Source organism: Lolium perenne, chromosome 3 (assembly GCF_019359855.2).
Source record: "Lolium perenne isolate Kyuss_39 chromosome 3, Kyuss_2.0, whole genome shotgun sequence".
Lineage (NCBI taxonomy): Eukaryota > Viridiplantae > Streptophyta > Magnoliopsida > Poales > Poaceae > Lolium > Lolium perenne.
Window position 1 is genome coordinate 156,559,001 of NC_067246.2, and position 23,436 is coordinate 156,582,436.

Here is a 23,436-nt window from a genome sequence, read left to right on the forward strand (position 1 = left end):
TATTGTCCAAAACTATTATGCAAATCATATGAAGTATTTAACTTCATTTAAATCTGGTCCCAAATGAATTCATGTGATGTTTGGACCCCTGGCCAAACTCTCTTATATGAATTACTTGGAGATTTAAATCATATGTAGCATTATTAAATGGTATGAGGTGGTCTACCTCATTTAAATCATTTTCTCAAATGATGATGATGAATGTTTGACTTAGGTAAATATAAGTTCATGTATGATTGTTTGAGAAATTAAAGCTTAATAAGATTTCAATGAGAGGAAATTATTTCTCAAGAACTCTATGGAAACTATCATTTACATATTAAATAAAAAGAAGTTAATTCTCCTCAAGCAACACAACCAATGCACCCAAATTAGATTAATTGTGTGCTTAGAATAGTTTGTGTGATTATATGTGATGTATGGAATGGCCATTGAATTAGTGAGTGATTATACTCGTATTTAAATTTAGACGCTAGCACCGGAGAATACCCGGAAGAAGAAGGTTGCTACCAAGAGGAGGAGGAGGAGAATTTTGAGAACTACCAAGGCAAGCTAATATTCTTGCAAAGTGCAAAGCCCTTTGGGGCAAGGCACCATTAGTCTTACCTTTTCTTATCATAAGCCTATCCCAAGTTTTCTACATTACAAGTTTTACTTGTGTTTTCCAAGAGTTACTTTTATAGTTAACTTTGGTCAAAGTAAAGAAGTTTACTAGAGTAGCAAAGTTAGTCTCCAGCAAGCAAAGCAAGATAGCACCCCTCATGATTTAGAGCTAGTGCTAATGAATTAAAACTTGACTACTCTAGATGGGAACAATGTGACTTGAACTGAAATTTGAAACCTTGGAATGATGAAGCATTCCATTGAATGATTTTTGAAGGTGAATATGACAAAGAGAAGATGGTGATTTTTGATAAACATGATATTGGTTTGAATGCGATACCTTTCCAATATTGAGTACCCCCACAATACCTGATTATGGGTAGGGCTTAACTGGAAGTTTATGCATCTTAGTATGGGTTCCCTCTGAACACACGTCATAGGGGTTATGCTTGAGGCTGCCTCCGTTGTTGAGAAATGATGTGAATTGAGGTGAATTGTACGGCCAAGCCCTGTGCAGTTCCTGTGCTGATGCTTGGTCTTCACTGGGAGGCCAAGCTCATGGGGAGAGGTGCTCATACTAGGATTTGTAAGTGAAAGGTTATGGTTGATGATCCACGTACTGTGTTATGATGATTCGGGGTAATCCCGACGGATGAAATCAAATGTTGTGGCACAAGTGTGCAACCTCTGCAGAGGGTCAATCTATTCGAATAGCCGCGTCCACGGTTACGGACGGTTGGAAAGGCCATACAGTTTCCGATGTCAAATTTTGAAAATGATGTTGAAGTGAAATGGGTGAAATGAATTGTGAAGTGGTGAATTGAATTAAAATCACCACTTGAATGGTGGGAATGACACTAATGTTCTCACTTGAGTTAGTTAGCACTTGAATAAGCTTTTCTCAAATACTTGTGAACTAAAATTGGCTTTATGCAAATAAACTAGAGCTTAGCAAACCTTACTAGAATTGCCTAGCACTTACACTAGTATTAGTTTGCGAGTACTTGAAGTACTCACGGCTTTGTCCCTGGCTATTCAAATGGCCAAAGTATGAAGATGAACAAGGAGATGACCAGCAGGACGTCTACGACAGATAGGAGTCTTCCGACGTCAAGCGTTGGCCTGTGGACTCAAGAGTCCTTGTATCTTACGCTTCCGCTATGAACTTGTGTTTGTTCGTTGATCAATAGATCAACTATTCGTGTAATATGGATCATGTGATTCCAATTTGTAAGACATTATGGTTTGTAATGAATGATGACTGTGATACTTAACTATTATGCCTCGCAACAACAATATTCCTGGGATTGCGATGTATGACACAAAGGTTTTGGCTGAGTTCTCGCCGAGAGGCTAAGTGCTGCGGCGACCTAGCTCTGGACTTCTGGTGGCTAAAGTTGCTAAGATTGATCTTGTCCCTTGGCAGCCCCTCTCCTGGCCTTTATATAGGAGGCCAGGTCTCAAGAGATCCAACCGGGTACGACTAGGTTTACAGTAATCCTAGCTCTAAACTTTCTTTGTTCGGCTCCTCCTTTGTCTTGTTCGTCAAGGAATCTTCTGCTACACCATCCAAGTGGCCCGCCTTGCCATCGAGTACCTTTATGGGCCTCCAGTTAGATTGTACAGGATAGGGCAATGTCGGTTACCCGAAGGGTAATGCCCACGTCACTAAGGCTTCCTGAGTTTGCTGAAGAGCAAGTTATTCCCTTTCAGAAGATTTGCGACACTATTCCATCATCACGAGAGTTTGCTTCTTCATCGATTGAAGTTTTTGTTGAAGCTCCTTCAAATCTTCATTCGGGGTATCACTTGAAGAGTCTCCAGTAAATTCGACAACAGGTGTTTTCCTCGAGAAGGACGCGGTTGGCAATGCATCCGAAGAATGAGGAACAACGGTATAGTTGTCAAAAACCAACTGGAAAAAGTACTTCGACATCAATAACTCGGCAATATAGCTTTTTCATTCATTCATATTGATATTTACATAAGTATTACAAAAGAGGGTCCCTAAAGTGAACCAATGGTCAGCTGTCACTAAAGCTACTACGGCGACAGCATCAAAAGAGAAACAATAAACAAAAGACAAGAGGCAAGATGGTCTACTTGACCTCCGGCTTCGAGGAACTAGGGGCAGGAGTTGGTTTGCATCCGAGGAAGGAGAGGATTTTCTTCGAGTTTGGCTTGGCAGCCTTAATCAAAGACTGCCACCTCTTCGTCTCCATCTTCTTCGCATCCCCAACTTTCGTCCAGTCGACGCTTTGTTGGCTGTCAGCAACCAGGGCAATAGTGCCTTCCACGCCAATCTTTAAACCCTCTTGGCGGAGACCTAGCCCAAGATCTTCTTTGGGGATAAAGCACTTGGTGAGGGCAGCAAAAGTGTCGGGTTCCTCTTTCTTCCCGAAGAAATACGGAAAGAGCCGCGACAGCCCCGACCTAGCATCAGCGATGTCCTGGCGAACTTCATGTCCATGAATTTCAAGGAGAGACAGCGCGTCCAGAAGGCGATAATTGTCAGGAGTTTCTAGTTCAAAATCTCGGTGCGTTTTTCCTGTCGGAACAAAATCTTCGAGTTGTCAAGAGACGAATGGAAAAGCAAGTATCTGTGCTAAATCAAAGTTGATAAAATCACTTACTAATAAAGCGCCGACTCTGCGATTCTAACCGAGCGATGACCTCGTTCTCGCGAGCAGACTGCTGAGTCAGATTTTCGCTCAAGGAATTTTCCGCGTCGTGAAGTCTTTTTCGAAGATCTTCGACAGCGGCAGCATCCAATTCAGCCTTCTGGCGAGCTTTTTCGCTTTTCTCTAACTTGAGAGCAAGAGCATCAGCTCGTTTGTTAGCTTCAGCAAGGGCCCCTAGCAAAATAAAGTATAACAAATGTCACGACAAAATAAAAGAGGAGAATTTGCTTAGTGGATTGCGGCAAGAAAAGAATACCTTCAAGTTTCTTGGCATGGTCACGGTACCCGAGTGATGTCTACGCACGCTTCTAATCTTGTAGACAGTGTTGGGCCTCCAAGAGCAGAGGTTTGTAGAACAGCAACAAGTTTCCCTTAAGTGAATCACCCAAGGTTTATCGAACTCAGGGAGGTAGAGGTCAAAGATATCCCTCTCAAGCAACCCTGCAATTACGATACAAGAAGTCTCTTATGTCCCCAACACACCTAATACACTTGTCAGATGTATAGGTGCACTAGTTCGGCGAAGAGATAGTGAAATACAAGTAATATGGATGATTGTAAGTAGTAATTGCAATCTGAAATAAAGATGGCAGCAAGCAAACATGTAGCAGAACTTGATGGAAACGGTGTTTCAATGCTTAGAAACAAGGCCTAGGGATCATACTTTCACTAGTGGACTCTCTCAACATCGATCACATAACTGAATAAATAAATGCTACTTTTTACACTCCCTTGTTGGATAACAAACACCATTCATTGTGTAGGGCTATAAAAGCACACCTCAAGCCGGAGTAAACAAGCTCCACAACATCCGGAGTTCATATTAAAGTAACCTCTAGAGTGCATAATAGACCGTTGCAATTTAGACCGAGTACTAACATAGCATACACACTGTCAACAATAGCTATGAAAGGGGGAATAGATCGCATCAATACTATCATAGTAATTGTTAACTTCATAATCTACAAGAGATTACAATCATAACCTACGCCAAGTACTACATGATGCACACACTGTCAACATTACATCATGGAGGAGGAATAGACTACTTTAATAACATCACTAGAGTAGCACATAGATTAATAGTGATACAAAGCTCATGATCACATAAAGATCACACCATGGGAGAGAGAGATGAACCACGTAGCTACCGGTAGAGCCCTCAGCCTCGGGGGAGAACTACTCCCTCCTCATAATAGGAGACAGCGATGGCGATGAAGATGGCGATGGTGTCGATGGAGATGACTCCGGGGGCAATTCCCCGTCCCGGCGGCGTGCCGGAACAGACTCTTCTGTCCCCCGAAACGGTGTTTCGCGATGGCGGCGGCGTCCCCTGGAGTCTTTCTGGAGTTTGGTCGATTGGTGTAGGGTTTTTACGTCGCGAGGGGTTATATAGGCGAAGAGGCGGAGTCGGAGGGGCCAGGGGGCTCCCTCCTCATAGGCTGGGTCTCCTCTCCGGCTCCCCTTCGGTGTTCTGGTCCGTCTCGGTGAAATAAGATGTTTGGCTTTTGTTTCGTCGAATTCCGAGAATATTGCCCGAACAGCTTTTCTGGAACCAAAAACAACAGAAAACAGGAACTGGCACTTTGACATCTTGTTAATACGTTAGTTCCGGTAAATGCATAATATCATTATAAAGTGTGAGCAAAACATGTAGGTATTGTCATAAAACTAGCATGGAACATCAGAAATTATAGATACGTTGGAGACGTATCAAGCATCCCCAAGCTTAGTTCCTACTCCCCCTCGAGTAGGTAAACGATAACAAGGATAATTTCTGTAGTGACATGCTACTTACATAATCTTGATCATACTATTGTAAAGCATATGAGATTAATGAAGTGATTCGAAGCAATGGTAAAGACAATGACTAAACAACTGAATCACATAGCAAAGACTTTTCATGAATAGTACTTTCAAGACAAGCATCAATAAGTCTTGCATAGGAGTTAACTCATAAAGCAATAAATTCTTAGTAGAAAGTTTTGAGGCAACACAAAGGAAGATATAAGTTTCAGCAGTTGCTTTCAACTTCAACATGTATATCTCATGGATAATTGTCAACACAAAGTAATATGATGAATGCAAATAAGCAAGTATGTAGGAATCAATGCACATAGTTGACACAAGTGTTTGCTTCTAAGATGGAAAGAAGTAGGTAAACTGGCTCAACATAAAGTAAAAGAAAGGCCCTTCGCAGAGGGAAGCAGGGATTACTATTTTTGTGCTAGAGCTTTTATTTTGAAATCATAGAAACAATTTTGTCAACGGTAGTAATAATTCATATGTGTTATGCATAAGACATCCTATAAGTTGCAAGCCTCATGCATAGAATACCAATAGTGCTCGCACCTTGTCCTAATTAGCTTGGATTTCCATGGATTATCATTGCATTACATATGTTTCAACCAAGTGTCACAAAGGGGTACCTCTATGCCGCCTGTACAAAGGTCCAAGGAGATAAATCGCATTTGATTTCTCGTTTTTGATAGATCTCAACTCGAGGACATCCATACCAGGACAACATAGAAAACAGATAATGGACTCCTATTTAATGCATAAGCATTCAACAACAGATAATATTCTCATAAGAGATCGAGGATTAATGTCCAAACTGAAACTTCCACCATGATACATGGCTTTGGTTGGCGGCCCAATGTTCTTCTCTAACAATATGCATACTCAAACCATTTAATCATGATAAATCACCCTTACTTCAGACAAGACGAACATGCATAGCAACTCACATGATATTCAACAAAAGTGTGATAGTTGATGGTGTCCCCAGAAACATGGTTACCGCTCAACAACCAACTTATAAGAAATAAGATACATAAGCTACATATTCTTTACCACAATAGTTTTAAAGGCTATTTTCTCATGAGCTATATATTGCAAAGACAAGGAATGAAGTTTTAAAGGTAGCACGCAAGCAATTTACTTGGAATGGCAGAGAAATACAACATAGTAGGTAGGTATGGTGGACACAAATGGCATAGGTCTTGGCTCAAGGTTTTGGATGCACGAGAAGTATTCCCACTCAGTACAAGGCTTTGGCTAGCAAGGTTGTTTGAAGCAAACACAAGTATGAACCGGTACATCAAAACTTACATAAGAACATATTGCAAGCATTATAAGACTCTACACTGTCTTCCTTGTTGTTCAAACATTTCACCAGAAAATATCTAGACTTTAGAGAGACCAATCATGCAAACCAAATTTTAACAAGCTCTATGGTAGTTCTTCATTAATAGGTGCAAAGTACATGATGCAAGAGCTTAAACATGATCTATTGAGCAAAACAATTGCCAAGTATCAAATTATTCAAGACCATATACCAATTACCACACGAAGCATTTTCTGTTGCCAACCAAATAACAATGAACGAAGCAGTTTCAACCTTCGCCATGAACATTAAAGGTAAAGCTAAGAACACCAGTGTTCATATGAACGAGCGGAGCGTGTCTCTCTCCCTAACAAAGAATGATAGGATCCAATTTTATTCAAACACAAACAAAAATAAAAACATACAGACACTCCAAGTAAAGCACATAAGATGTGACGGAATAAAAATATAGTTGCACTAGAGGTGACCTGATAAGTTGTCGATGAAGAAGGGGCTGCCTTGGGCATCCCCAAGCTTAGATGTTTGAGTCTTCTTGAAATATGCAGGGATGAACCACGGGGGCATCCCCAAGCTTAGACTTTTCACTCTTCTTGATCATATTGTATCATCCTCCTCTCTTGACCCTTGAAAACTTACTCCGCACCAAACTCAAAATAAACTCATTAGAGGGTTAGTGCATAATCAAAAATTCACATATTCAGAGGTGACACAATCATTCTTAACACTTTTGGACATTGCTCAAAGCTACTGAAAGTTAATGGAACAAAGAAATCCATTCAACATAGCAAAAGAGGCAATGTGAAATAAAAGGCAAAATTTGTCAAAACAGAACAGTCCGTAAAGACGATTTTTTTAGAGGCACTTAACTTGCTCAGATGAAAAAGGTCATATTGAATGAAAGTTGCGTACATATCTGAGGATCACTCATGAAAATTGGTAGATTTTTCTGGGTTACCTACAGAGAGGCCTACTCAAATTCGTGACAGCAAGAAATCTGTTTCTGCGCAGTAATCCAAATCTAGTATCAACCTTATTATCAAAGACTTTACTTGGCACAACAATGCAATAAAATAAAGATAAGGAGAGGTTGCTACAGTAGTAACAACTTCCAATACACAACAAAACAGTAGCAAAATAAAAACATGGGTTATCTCCCAAGAAGTGCTTTCTTTATAGCCATTAAGATGGGCTCGGTAATTTTAATGATGCTCTCGTAAGAAATAAGAGTTGAAGCAAAAGAGAGCATCAAAAGCAAATAAGAAACAATTTTAAGTATAACCCACTTCCTATGAAAAGGAATCTTGTACACAAATAAATTCATGTAGAAAAAAGTGACAAGCATAGTAAGATAAAACACAAGTAACTTCAAAATTTTCAGCATGTAGAGAGGTGTTTTAGTAACATGAAAATTTCTACAACCATATTTTCCTCTCTCATAATAATTTCCAGTAGCATCATGAACAAACTCAACAATATAACTATCACATAAAGCATTCTTATCATGAGTCTCATGCATAAAATAATTACTACTCCCAACATAAGCATAGTCATTCTTATTAATTGTAGTGGGAGCAAATTCAACAAAGTAGCTATCATTATTATTCTCATCACCATAATCATCAAATATAGGAGGCATAGTATAATCATAATAAACTTTATCCTCCATAGTAGGTGGCACCAAAATACCTCTATCATTATAATCATCATAAATGGGAGGCAAAGTATCATCAAAGTAAATTTTCTCCTCCATGCTTGGGGGACTAAAAATATCATAACCAGCTTCCCCAAGCTTAAATTCTTCCATAGCATTGCCAATAATAGTGTTCAAAGAGTTCATGCTAATAACATTGCTACAACTATTTTGCAAACAAAGTTCCATGGGTTTTTTAATTCTCTCTTCAAACACATCATGTCCTAATTCAATATAAAGTTCATAAAGATCTCTAATTTTGTTGTTCTTTTCCATTAAGCCTAACTAGTGAAAATAAAAACAAGAAACAAAAAGATGCAATTACAGGATCTAAAGGAAATAGCTTCGAGCACTCACACACCGGCAACAGTGCTAGGAAATAGCTTAGTAGTCGGAGGATGTGAATACCTTTTACCTTACCTCCCCGGCAACGGCGCCAGAAAATAGCTTGATGTCTACGCACGCTTCTAATCTTGTAGACAGTGTTGGGCCTCCAAGAGCAGAGGTTTGTAGAACAGCAGCAAGTTTCCCTTAAGTGAATCACCCAAGGTTTATCGAACTCAGGGAAGTAGAGGTCAAAGATATCCCTCTCAAGCAACCCTGCAATTACGATACAAGAAGTCTCTTGTGTCCCCAACACACCTAATACACTTGTCAGATGTATAGGTGCACTAGTTCGGCGAAGAGATAGTGAAATACAAGTAATATGGATGATTGTAAGTAGTAATTGCAATCTGAAATAAAGATGGCAGCAAGCAAACATGTAGCAGAACTTGTTGGAAACGGTGTCTCAATGCTTAGAAACAAGGCCTAGGGATCATACTTTCACTAGTGGACTCTCTCAACATCGATCACATAACTGAATAAATAAATGCTACTTTCTACACTCTCTTGTTGGATAACAAACACCATTCATTGTGTAGGGCAATAAAAGCACACCTCAAGCCGGAGTAAACAAGCTCCACAACATCCGGAGTTCATATTAAAGTAACCTCTAGAGTGCATAATAGACCCTTGCAATTTAGACCGAGTACTAACATAGCATACACACTGTCAACAATAGCTATGAAAGGGGGAATAGATCGCATCAATACTATCATAGTAATAGTTAACTTCATAATCTACAAGAGATTACAATCATAACCTACGCCAAGTACTACATGATGCACACACTGTCAACATTGCATCATGGAGGAGGAATAGACTACTTTAATAACATCACTAGAGTAGCACATAGATTAATAGTGATACAAAGCTCATGATCACATAAAGATCACACCATGGGAGAGAGAGATGAACCACATAGCTACCGGTAGAGCCCACAGCCTCGGGGGAGAACTACTCCCTCCTCATCATAGGAGACAGCGATGGCGATGAAGATGGCGGTGGTGTCGATGGAGATGACTCCGGGGGCAATTCCCCGTCCCGGCGGCGTGCCGGAACAGAGACTTCTGTCCCCCGAAACGGAGTTTCGCGATGGCGGCGGTGTCCCCTGGAGTCTTTATGGAGTTTCGTCGATTGGTGTAGGGTTTTTACGTTGCGAGGGGTTATATAGGCGAAGAGGCGGAGTCGGAGGGGCCAGGGGGCTCCCTCCTCATAGGCTGGTGCCCCCCCCCCCTCTAGGCCGCGCCGCCCTGTGGTCTGGGGCCCTGGGCCTCCTCTCCGGCTCCCCTTCGGTGTTCTGGTCCATCTCGGTGAAATAAGATGTTTGGCTTTTGTTTCATCGAATTCCGAGAATATTGCCCGAACAGCTTTTCTGGAACCAAAAACAGCAGAAAACAGGAACTGGCACTTCGGCATCTTGTTAATAGGTTAGTTCCGGAAAATGCATAAAATCATTATAAAGTATGAGAAAAACATGTAGGTATTGGCATAAAACTAGCATGGAACATCAGAAATTATAGATATGTTGGAGACGTATCACCGACGAATTGGGTACCAAGAAGGATAAATTCGTTCATCAAAGGCTGACAGGAAAAGTGGAGGAGGAGAAATCAACATAGGAAGTAAAAGCTCGACAACGAAAAATAGAGAAGATTCAAAAGCGTTGAAACAAGTTCGGAACATGAATGAAAGGAGGACTTACATCATCCATTGGAGGAGTCGCAGAACTACCAGCCAAATGATTAGGCTCTTTGACCGGCTCAGTTCTAGCTCTCTTTGGCGAAGAGGCACGGGGGCTCGCGACAGGAGTCGGGTGCCTTGTATCTTGTTGAGGAGGCGAGGTTTCATCCGCATCAGGACGAGCCTCGGAAATAACCAAAGTTCGCGACATGCTCGTTCGAGCAGTCACGTCAACAGGAGGATTTTCCTCCTCGTCGCCACTATAATAAGAAGCAGAAGTATAAAGAAACAACACAGGTAAAATATCGGGTGCAACAAAGAAAAGGATGACAGAAACTTACGAGCTGACAAGGGCGTCATCATAAGGGTTGAAAGTTGTCCCCTCTTCATCGGGAACAACTTCTTCGGCAGGAGGTTCGCCGGCTTTGGAGGTGCCAGAGTCTGCGGTTTCATCCCTTTTCTGCTTGTTCGTCGGAGAAGCAGCAGAGGGAATGGAACGCGTAGACTCACTGGCTTCAGAGTCAATTTCTCTTTCAGAGGAAGCCGCGGATTTATGAGAACCCGCAACTTCACTCTTAGGGCGAGAAGTACCCTGGTGTTCGTCGGCAACGACAGTTCGTTCTTCAACTTCCCCGCCTTCAGGAAGAGGAGGAAGAGAAGATAAAACTTGGTGTTTCTACAGGCAGACAAAATATATCGACAATAAGTTACACTAGGAAGTCAACAAAAAATAAGGCGACAAAACGGTTAAAATAGCAGTTGACAAAACATCAGTAAAGATAAGGGTAATTTACCTTGGGGAGGGCGTTGGCGCCGCTATACGGCTCCACGCGACAAGTTTATGGAATGGCGTATTTCTTGCTAAGAGAGGATATTCTTCGGACAAGCTTCTCCAAGTCCTTTACTTCGAGACCCTTGGAGATCCGGTCGACATCTTCCTCGCCAGAATACATCCAAAGGGGGTTCTTCCGAGCCTGCAGAGGCTGGACCCTAATCCTAAGGAAGTATGATGTAATTTGGATACCCGACAATTCCTTGCCGCGGGTATTTTGAAGCTCGTGAATACGGGACATCAGCGCCTCTGTCGCCGTTTTCTCTTCTTCGGTGGCCTCCGCGTCCCAGGATCGGCGGCGAAGAATTTCGGCACCTCCGTCGAAAGGAGCAATGCTGTACTCCACCGAGTCGGGGCATTCTTCGCGAACATACGACCATCTTTTGCGCCACCCTTGGACGGAGTCGGGGAATTCAACGTCAAGATATTCGACATCAGGGCGAACGCAAATAACAACACCACCTATATTGTAGGCGATGTTGTGGGAGCCATTGCGGCGGAGGCAGAAGATACGCTTCCACATAGCCCAATTAGGATGGACTCCGAGGAAGCACTCGCAAAGAGTGATGAAAATAGAGACATGGAGGATGGAATTGGGAGTCAGCTGATGAAGCTGCAACCCATAGACAAAGAGCAGACCGCGAAGAAAATCATGGATGGGGGCAGAGAGGCCGCGGATGAGATGGTCAACGAAACTAACCCGATACTGGATAGGAGGCGTCGGGTAGCTTTCTTCGCTGGGGAAGAGCACGCGTCTTTCTTCTTCATCAACCCAAGCTTCTTCAGGTTGATGTCCTGGTTAGAGATCTTGGATCTTTTCCCACTCCATATCTTGCGTCGCCATCTTGGATTCCGGAGTGCTGTTCCTGGTGAGTCTGGTGCGCGGTGGCAATAACAATGGCGAAAACGAGAGTGAGAGTTTGGCTGTGCTCAGGAACAGTTTGGTGCAGTAGGAGATTTTTGGAGAAGAGAGCAGAGATGCGGCGCAGCAAATGGATGAACGGAGGAAGAAGAAGACTATTGATACGTCTCAAACGTATCTTTAATTTCTTATGTTCCATGCTAGTTTTATGATAATACTCACATGTTTTATACACACTTTACATCATTTATGCGCATTTTCCGGCACTAACCTATTAACGAGATGCCGAAGCGCCAGTTCCTGTTTTGTGCTGTTTTTGGTTTCAGAAATCCTACACAGGAAATATTCTCGGAATTGGACAAAACGAACGCCCAGGGTCTTATTTTTCCACGGAGCTTCCAGAAGACCGAAGAGGATACGAAGTGGGGCCACGAGGCGCCCTAACCATAGGGCGGCGTGACCAGCATGGGGCCCGCGCCGGCCTATGGTGTGGGCCCCCCGTGCCTCCGCCGACTCTGCCCTTCCGCCTACTCATACTCTCCATCGCGAAAACCCTATTACCGAGAGCCACGATACGGATAAAGTTCCAGAGACGCCGCCGCCACCAATCCCATATCGGGGGATTCAGGAGATCGCCTCCGGCACCCTGCCGGAGAGGGGAATCATCACCCGGAGGACTCTACATCACCATGATCACCTCCGGACTGATGTGTGAGTAGTTCATCCTTGGACTATGGGTCCATAGCAGTAGCTAGATGGTTGTCTTCTCCTCATGTGCTATCATGTTTAGATCTTGTGAGCTGCCTATCATGATCAAGATCGTCTATTTGTAATGCTACATGTTGTGTTTGTTGGGATCCGATGAATATGGAATACTATGTCAAGTTGATTATTGATCTATCATATATGTGTTGTTTATGATCTTGCATGCTCTCCATTGCTAGTAGAGGCTCTGGCCAAGTTGATACTTGTGACTCCAAGAGGGAGTATTTATGTTTGATAGTGCGTTCATGCCTCCATTGAATCTGGGACAGTGACTGAAAGTTCTAAGGTTGTGGATGTGCTGTTGCCACTAGGGATTAAACATCAATGCTTTGTCTAAGGATATTTGTGTTGATTACATTACGCACCATACTTAATGCAATTGTCTGTTGTTTGCAACTTAATACTAGAAGGGGTGCGGATGCTAACCCGAAGGTGGACTTTTTAGGCATAGATGCATGCTGGATAGCGGTCTATGTACTTTGTCGTAATGCCCTAAGTAAATCTCATATTACTCATCATGATATGTATGTGCATTGTTATGCCCTCTCTATTTGTCAATTGCCCAACTGTAATTTGTTCACCCAACATGCTATTTCTTATTGGAGAGACACCACTAGTGAACTGTGGACCCCGGTCCATTCTTTTACATATGAATACAATCTACTACAATCATTGTTCTCTGCTGCTCATTGCAAACAAACATCATTTTCCACACCATACATTTAATCCTTTGTTTACAGCAAGCCGATGAGATTGACAACCTCACTGTTACGTTGGGGCAAAGTATTTTGATTGTGTTGTGCTGGTTCCACGTTGGTGCCGGAATCCCTGGTGTTGCACCGCACTACACTCCTCCGCCAACAACCTTCACGTGGCCTTCATCTCCTACTGGTTCGATAAACCTTGGTTTCTTACTGAGGGAAACTTCCTGCTGTACGCTTCACACCTTCCACTTGGGGTTCCCAACAGGCGTGTGCTTTACGCGTCATCAAGCTAAATTTCTGGCGCCGTTGCCGGGGAGAGCAAGACACGCTGCAAGGGGAGTCTCTCACATCCAATCTCTTTACTTTGTTTTTGTCTTTCTTTACTTTATTTTATTTACTGCTTTGTTTGCTTTCTCTATATCAAAAACACAAAAAAATTAGTTACTTGCTTTACTTTATTTACTGTCTTGTTTGCGTTCTCTATATCAAAAACACAAAAAAATTAGTTACTTGCATTTACTTTATTTAGTTTGCTTTATTTACTACTGCTAAAATGGGTACTCCTGAGAACACTAAGTTGTGTGACTTTACAAGCACAAATAATATTGATTTCCTATGCACACCTATTGCTCCACCTGCTACTATAGCAGAATTTTATGAAATTAAACCCGCTTTACTAAATCTTGTTATGAGAGAGCAATTTTCTGGTGTTAGTTCTGATGATGCCGCTGCCCATCTTAATAATTTTGTTGAACTTTGTGAAATGCAAAAGTATAAGGATGTAGATGGTGACATTATAAAATTGAAATTGTTTCCTTTCTCCTTAAGAGGAAGAGCTAAAGATTGGTTGCTATCTTTGCCTAAAAATAGTATTGATTCATGGACTAAATGTAAGGATGCTTTCATTAGTAGATATTATCCTCCCGCTAAAATTATATCTTTGAGAAGTAGCATAATTAATTTTAAGCAATTGCATAATGAACATGTTGCTAAGATTGGGAAAGAATGAAATCTTTGGTAAAGAATTGCCCTACTCATGGACTGACTACTTGGATGATCATCCAAACCTTTTATGCAGGACTGAATTTTTCTTCGCGGAACCTATTGGATTCAGCTACTGGAGGTACTTTTATGTCCATCACCTTGGGCGCCGCAACAAAGCTCCTTGATGATATGATGATCAATTACTCTGAATGGCACACTGAAAGGACTCCACAAGGTAAGAAGGTAAATTATGTTGAAGAAACCTCCTCCGTGAGTGATAAGATTGATGTTATTGTATCTATGCTTGTTAATGGTAGATCTAATGTTGATCCTAATAATGTTCCTTTAGCTTCATTGGTTGCTCAATAAGAGCATGTTGATGTGAACTTCATTAAAAATAATAATTTCAACAACAATGCTTATAGGAATAATTCTGGTAACAACTATAGGCCATATCCTTCTAATAATAGTAATGGTTATGGTAATTCTTATGGTGATTCTTACAAAAATAATAGGAGTGTACCCCCCTGGTCTTGAAGCCATGCTTAAAGAATTTATTAGTACACAAAGTGCTTTTAACAAATATGTTGAAGAAAAGCTTGGTAAAATTGATGTTCTTGCTTCTAAGGTTGATAGTCTTGCCGCTGATGTTGATCTTTTAAAATTGAAAGCTATTCCTAATGAAACTAAAGATATTAAGTCATTTGCTACAGCAAACGCTATCCAAGTTCGAATTAATGAAAATATTAGATTGATGGCTGAATTGCATGGTAGGTGGGAAAAAGAGGAAAAATTTGCTAAAGAGAATAATGTAGCTAACGTTTGGACTATTACCACCACTAGTAATGTTGATGCTTCACATGTTGCTAAATCTCCTACTATCAATGGTAAAATAATTGGTGTTGGCAATGTTTCTACTCCTAATGCAAAGCGTGCAAAACTGCCTGAAACTACTAAAACTGTTGAAACTACTTGTGATAAAACCGCTGAAATTTTTCAAAATATTGGGGACAATGATCCCATTGCTTTAGATCATAATAGTTTAGATTTTGATGATTGTCATATCTCTGAAGTTATTAAGTTCTTACAAAAGCTTGCTAAAAGTCCTAATGCTAGTGCTATAAATTTGGCCTTTACAAAACATATTACAAATGCTCTCATAAAAGCTAGAGAAGATAAATTAAAACTTGAAACTTCTATTCCTAGGAAGTTGGAAGATGGTTGGGAGCCCATCATTAAGATGAAGGTCAATGATTTTTATTGTAATGCTTTATGTGATCTTGGTGCAAGTATTTCTGTTATGCCTAAGAAACTCTATGATATGCTTGACTTGCCACCATTGAAAAATTGTTATTTGGATGTTAATCTTGTTGATAATTCTATAAAGAAACCTTTGGGGAGGATTGATAATGTTCGCATTACGGTTAAAAATAACCTTGTCCCCGTTGATTTTGTTGTCTTGGATATTGAATGCAATGCATCTTGTCCCATTATTTTGGGAAGACCTTTTCTTCGAATTGTTGGTGCTATTATTGATATGAAGGAAGGGAATATTAAGTATCAATTTCCTCTCAAGAAAGGTATGGAACACTTCCCTAGAAAGATAATGAAGTTACCTTTTGATTCTATTATTAGAAAAAATTATGATGTTGATACTTCATCTCTTGATAATACTTGATTCACACTTTCTGCGCCTAGGTGAAAGGCATTAAAGAAAAGCGCTTATGGGTGACAACCCATTATTTTACTTCTGCACTTTTGTTTTATATTTCAGTCTTGGAAGTTGTTACTACTGTAGCAACCTCGCCTTATCTTTATTTTATTCCATTGTTGTGCCAATTAAAGTCTTTGATAGTAAGGTTGATACTAGATTTGGATTACTGCGCAGAAACAGATTTCTTGCTGTCACGAATTTGAGTAGGCCTCTCTGTAGGTAACTCAGAAAAATGTGCCATTTTTTGTGTGTGATCCTCAGATATGTACGCAACTTTCATTCAATTTTAGATTTTTCATCTGAGCAAGTTAAGTGCCCCTAAAAAATTGTCTTTGCGGACTGTTCTGTTTTGACAGATTCTGCCTTTTTATTTCGCATTGCCTCTTTTGCTATGTTGAATGGATTTCTTTGTTCCATTAACTTTCAGTAGCTTTGAGCAATGTCCAGAAGTGTTAAGAATGATTATGTCACATCTGAATATGTGAATTTTTGATTATGCACTAACCCTCTAATGAGTTTGTTTTGAGTTTGGTGTGGAGGAAGTTTTCAAGGGTCAAGAGAGGAGGATGATACAGTATGATCAAGAAGAGTGAAAAGTCTAAGCTTGGGGATGCCCCCGTGGTTCATCCCTGCATATTTCAAGAAGACTCAAGCATCTAAGCTTGGGGATGCCCAAGGCATCCCCTTCTTCATCGACAACTTATCAGGTCACCTCTAGTGAAACTATATTTTTATTCCGACACATCTTATGTGCTTTACTTGGAGCGTCTGTATGTTTTTATTTTTGTTTTTGTTTGAATAAAATCGGATCCTAGCATTCTTTGTTTGGGAGAGAGACACGCTCCGCTCATTCATATGGACACTGGTGTTCTTAGCTTTACTTTTAATGTTCATGGCGAAGGTGGAAACTGCTTCGTTCATTGTTATTTGGTTGGAAACAGAAAATGCTTCATGTGGTAATTGGTATATTGTCTTGAATAATTTGATACTTGGCAATTGTTTTGCTCAAATAGATCATGTTTAAGCTCTTGCATCATGTACTTTGCACCTATTAATGAAGAACTACCATAGAGCTTGTTGAAATTTGGTTTGCATGATTGGTCTCTCTAAAGTCTAGATATTTTCTGGTGAAATGTTTGAACAACAAGGAAGACAGTGTAGAGTCTTATAATGCTTGCAATATGTTCTTATGTAAGTTTTGCTGTACCGGTTCATACTTGTGTTTGCTTCAAACATCCTTGCTAGCCAAAGCCTTGTACTGAGAGGGAATTCTTCTCGTGCATCCAAATCCTTGAGCCAAAAACTATGCCATTTGTGTCCACCATACCTACCTACTATGTGGTATTTCTCTGCCATTCCAAAGTAAATTGCTTGAGTGCTACCTTTAAAATTTCATTCCTTGTCTTTGCAATATATAGCTCATGGGAAAATATCCTTAAAACTATTGTGGTAAAGAATATGTAGCTTATGTATCTTATTTCTTATAAGTTGCTTGTTGAGCGGTAACCATGTTTCTGGGACGCCATCAACTATTACACCTTTGTTGAATATCATGTGAGTTGCTATGCATGTTCGTCTTGTCTGAAGTAAGGGTGATTTATCATGATTTAATGGTTTGAGTATGCATATTGTTAGAGAAGAACATTGGGCCGCTAACCAAAGCCATGTATCATGGTGGAAGTTTCAGTTTGGACATTAATCCTCAATCTCTTATGAGAATCTTATCTGTTGTTGAATGCTTATGCATTAAAGAGGAGTCCATTATCTGTTTTCTATGTTGTCCCGGTATGGATGTCCTTAGTTGAGATCTATCAAGAACGAGAAATCAAATGCGATCTATCTCCTTGGACCTTTGTACAGGCGGCATAGAGGTACCCCTTTGTGACACTTGGTTGAAACATATGTTATGCAATGATAATCCATGTAAATCCAAGCTAATTAGGACAAGGTGAGAGCACTATTGGTATTCGATGCATGAGGCTTGCAACTTATAGGATGTCTTATGCATAACACATATGAATTATTACTACCGTTGACAAAATTGTTTCTATGTTTTCAAAATAAAAGCTCTAGCACAAAAATACTAATCCATGCTTCCCTCTGCGAAGGGCCATTATTTTACTTTATGTTGAGTCAGTTTACCTACTTCTTTCTATCTTAGAAGCAAACACTTGTGTCAACTGTGTGCATTGATTCCTACATACTTGCTTATTTGCATTCATCATATTACTTTGTGTTGACAATTATCCATGAGATATACATGTTGAAGTTGAAAGCAACTGCTGAAACTTATATCTTCCTTTGTGTTGCTTCAAAACTTTCTACTAAGAATCTATTGCTTTATGAGTTAACTCCTATGCAAGTCTTCTTGATGCTTGTCTTGAAAGTACTATTCATGAAAAGTCTTTGCTATATGATTGAGTTGTTTAATCATTGTCTTTACCATTGCTTCGAATCACTTCATTCATCTCATATGCTTTACAATAGTATTGATCAAAATTATGATAGCATGTCACTTCAGAAATTATCCTTGTTATCGTTTACCTACTCGAGGGCGAGTAGGAACTAAGCTTGGGGATGCTTGATACGTCTCAAATGTATCTATAATTTCTTATGTTCCATGCTAGTTTTATGACAATACTCACATGTTTTATACACACTTTACATCATTTATGCGCATTTTCCGGCACTAACCTATTAACGAGATGCCGAAGCGCCAGTTCCTGTTTTGTGCTGTTTTTGGTTTCAGAAATCCTACACAGGAAATATTCTCAGAATTGGACGAAACGAACGCCCAGGGTCTTATTTTTCAACGGAGCTTCCAGAAGACCGAAGAGGATACGAAGTGGGGCCACGAGGCGCCCTAACCATAGGGCGGCGCGGCCAGCATGGGGCCCGCACCGGCCTATAGTGTGGGGCCCCCGTGCCTCCGCCGACTCTACCCTTCCGCCTAATTATACTCTCCCTCGCGAAAACCCTATTACCGAGAGCCACGATACGGAAAAAGTTCCAGAGACGCCGCCGCCGCCAATTCCATCTCGGGGGATTCAGGAGATCGCCTCCGGCACCCTGCCGGAGAGGGTAATCTTCACCCGGAGGACTCTACATCACCATGACCGCCTCCGGACTGATGTGTGAGTAGTTCATCCTTGGACTATGGGTCCATAGCAGTAGCTAGATGGTTGTCTTCTCCTCATGTGCTATCATGTTTAGATCTTGTGAGCTGCCTATCATGATCAAGATCGTCTATTTTTAATGCTACATGTTGTGTTTGTTTGGATCCGATGAATATGGAATACTATGTCAAGTTGATTATTGATCTATCATATATGTGTTGTTTATGATCTTGCATGCTCTCCGTTGCTAGTAGAGGCTCTGGCCAAGTTGATACTTTTGACTACAAGAGGGAGTATTTATGCTCGATAGTGGGTTCATGCCTCCATTAAATCTGGGACAGTGACAGAAAGTTCTAAGGTTGTGGATGTGCTGTTGCCACTAGGGATAAAACATCAATGCTTTGTCTAAGGATATTTGTGTTGATTACATTACGCACCATACTTAATGCAATTGTCTGTTGTTTGCAACTTAATACTGGAAGGGGTGCGGATGCTAACCCGAAGGTGAACTTTTTAGGCATAGATGCATGCTGGATAGCGGTCTATGTACTTTGTCGTAATGCCCTAAGTAAATCTCATATTACTCATCATGATATGTATGTGCATTGTTATGCCCTCTCTATTTGTCAATTGCCCAACTGTAATTTGTTCACCCAACATGCTATTTCTTATTGGAGAGACACCACTAGTGAACTGTGGACCCCGGTCCATTCTTTTACATCTGAATACAATCTACTACAATCATTGTTCTCTGATGCTCATTACAAACAAACATCATTTTCCACACCATACATTTAATCCTTTGTTTACAGCAAGCCGGTGAGATCGACAACCTCACTGTTACGTTGGGGCAAAGTATTTTGATTGTGTTGTGCAGGTTCCACGTTGGCGCCGGAATCCCTGGTGTTGCCCCACACTACACTCCTCCGCCAACAACCTTCACGTGGCCTTCATCTCCTACTGGTTCGATAAACCTTGGTTTCTAACTGAGGGAAACTTGCTGCTGTACGCATCACACCTTCCACTTGGGGTTCCCAATGGGCGTGTGCTTTACGCGTCATCAACTATTTATAGGGAATCCGCGAATCGACGCACCGTTGGATGGAGTAGTTGTGAGATGGATGCTTTACACGTGGCTAAGGGGTAAATGCGTATTTTTACTGTGAAGGAGCGGAACAGATGCTACAGTGCGCGTGCCAGAAAAAAGCGGAGGACGTGTGTCCCCCACTTGCACGACGTGTCAAACCGCCGCAGATTTCGGGTCCACCGGTCAGTGACAGTGCAAGACTCGTATTTTCCTAATACAGAGGTCGTGGCCATCGTCAGCACTGATGTCACTTTGACAAAAGAAGTTCTCGACAGCAGTAATGTGAAAAATGGTGGTAAAATACAAGTGATGATAATTTCGAGAGCCTTTGGTCAAATACAAGTTTTTGATCAAATGCTCGGGGGCTACTTGTGAAAAAGGAAATCTCGGGTATGGAAAAATAGAAATGGCGAGAGCCTATGATCAAATGCGAGAATTTGTCCATAGCCTCGGGGGCTACTCCCATCGGGAGCGCTGGTCACGCACCCGAGAAAGACAAAAAAGAACTCAAAGAAAAAAGATGACAATATAGCGACAAAAGATGTAAGGTGTTGAGCCTACAATCAAGTACAAGTCCTTGGTTGTAGCCTCGGGGGCTACTCCCATCGGGAACGCTGTTCGCGTGCCCGATGAAATTATAAAGAGTATAGTGAGCATATTTCGAGTTATACAAATAACTCTTCATATACTCCCATCGAGAAGACAAGATAAGTCATCTGTTGACTCAATAAAATGTGCTATTCCAACAGCCGAAAAAGCACTCGACAATATATTCTCGGAGCGCCAAAGCCGCGAATAATCTCTGAATGCCGCAAAACTTTGCGAAGGTAAGACCCCAGATCCATTTTGAGAGGCGTGGCACCATCTCTGACGTCGGTTTGCTACTTTTTCTGTATCAACAGATACAAAGAAAAATCCTAACGGACGCGTTAGGTACCCGATAAAATATGACTGGGACTCGACAGATGGTAAGACCTTAAGCGGCACCTGACGAGTTAACACCAGTATCCCGGGATCATGTCCAGGGACATGATCTTGAAGTAGGCTTTTGCGGATTGCCACTAGAGCAGTTAACTAGTACCTGATCCGTTAGATGAACTAGCCCCAATTACCATTATCCCGGTACAATATAGTTGCTTATGTAAAAAATTGTGTGATGGCTTGAGAAAGTTATTTGATGATTATAAAGTTAGAGATTTTCCCTGATTCTTCGATTCAAGCAAAATCTCGGGGGCTACTGACATAGGCATCCCCAATGGGCCTGCCAAATATGGTACCCGGTGTTTATGGAAGGCCCACAAGTCGAAGTTCATGAAGCTCGGAAGCCCAATTAATATTAAGGAAGGATAGAGTTGTATTAGGAAATATAGAGATGTGTAATCTCACGGGTTGAACTCAGAGAGTCTCCCGGAATATGTAATCTTATGTAACACAAAACCCTCGGCTCCACCTCCTATATAAAGAGGATTCATGGGACAAAGAGAGGATCGAACCCATTGTCAACAGAACCCTAGTTTCTTATTCCTCGAGTACTTTTCGGCTGAAACCTTCGAGATCTACTTTCCCTCTACTTCCAACTAAACCCTAGTCTACCATACGTAGGCATTGATAAGTTAATCCCTTATCAGTCGTGTTCACATCAAGTTCAACAATATCAGATTTGCTACCAAGCAAACAAGGATTTTTAAATGAATTTCAATAGCATGTTTCGAATCAGATTTAGTATTAGTCTTATGTGGCACAAAATCTGCAATAACAATCTGATTTTCACTCTTATGATTCTTCTCATTTTTTACTCGACTAGCTCTAGCAAGATCATATTTTAATATTTGTTCAGGAGTCAGGTTTGAGACCAATTTTCTTTCCACCATGCATAAGATAATAGTAATTATTTTTACCATTATGAACAAATTCTCTATCAAATTTCCAAGGTCTACCAAGTAACAAAGAACAAGCTTGCATATGTACAACATCACAATCAACAAAATCAGAATATGTACCAATAGTAAAATGCACACTTGTAGTTCTTGTTACCTTGAGCTTCTGAGAGCTCTCAAACAATTGAATGTAATATGGGTGTGTGCGCTCTCTCGTAGGTAGAGAAAGCTTCTCCACCATGCCAACGCTAGCAAGATTATTGCAGCTCCCTCCATCAATGATGATCCGTATAGCTTGCTATTTCACAATGCCTCTTGTTTGGAACAGATTGTGGCGTTGATCATGCTCAGATTTGCTCAATTTCATGCTCAACACACGTTGTGCAACTAAGCTCTTGTACTGATCAGTAGTGTCAGCTTCCATTACCTCCATCTCTCGCTTAGAATCAGAATTGGCGCCATCACGTGCATCAATAAGGGCCAATGTATCTTCATCAAAGTCACTTGCAGAATCATATTCTCCATCTTCACGCACCAACATCACACGCTTGGTTCTGCATTCTCTTTCTATATGTTCAAATCCCAAGCATTTACTACATTGAATGCCGCGCGTCTTCCCCGTGGAGGCCATGGAAGAGGAACTCCATGGAGGACCAGTGGATGGTGGTGGAGTTGCAGCAGGTGGTGCTCGTGATGCAGGCGCAGTGTACTTGGAGGTAGTAGGTGCTGGTGCAGCCCCACGAGATGGTCGCGCCGATTGTTGTGGATACCATGACGATGTACGACCTGCATAAATATTAGCTCTTCTCCATGGTGGTTGACGATCCTGCACTTCATGTTCAGCTTTGCAAGCAAGATGAAACAAGCAAGTAATAGTGTTGTACTCCTTATAATCTAAAATGTGTTGAATCTCTTTATTCAGACCACCAAAGAAATGTGCAAGCATAGCTTCATTATCCTCTACAATACCACAACGAATCATGCCAGTTTGCAATTCTTGATAATAGTCTTGTACATAAATTTTTCCTTGTTCTAATCGAGACAACTTTTTCAGCAAATCACATTGATAATTTGGAGGAACAAAACGAGTACGCATAGCAAGTCTTAAACCAATCCAAGTAGTAGGGATATTAGCATGATGTACTCTACAATGCTCAGACCACCAAATAGATGCAAAATCTGTGAACTCACAAGTAGCAGCACTAACACGCAAATGATCAGTATAGCGTAAATATGCAAAGCGTTGCTCTATTTCCAATTCCCATGTAAGATATGCATCAGGATTATATCTACCCTCAAATTGCGGAATATTCAATTTAAGCTTTGCAAC

General features: G+C 41.1%; 1 pseudogene; it reads right to left on the bottom strand.

The window, feature by feature from the left end:
- Positions 1-3,228: 3,228 nt before the first annotated feature.
- On the bottom strand, positions 3,229-22,737 carry LOC139838026 (uncharacterized; annotated as a pseudogene).
- Between the last annotated feature and the right edge of the window lie 699 nt (positions 22,738-23,436).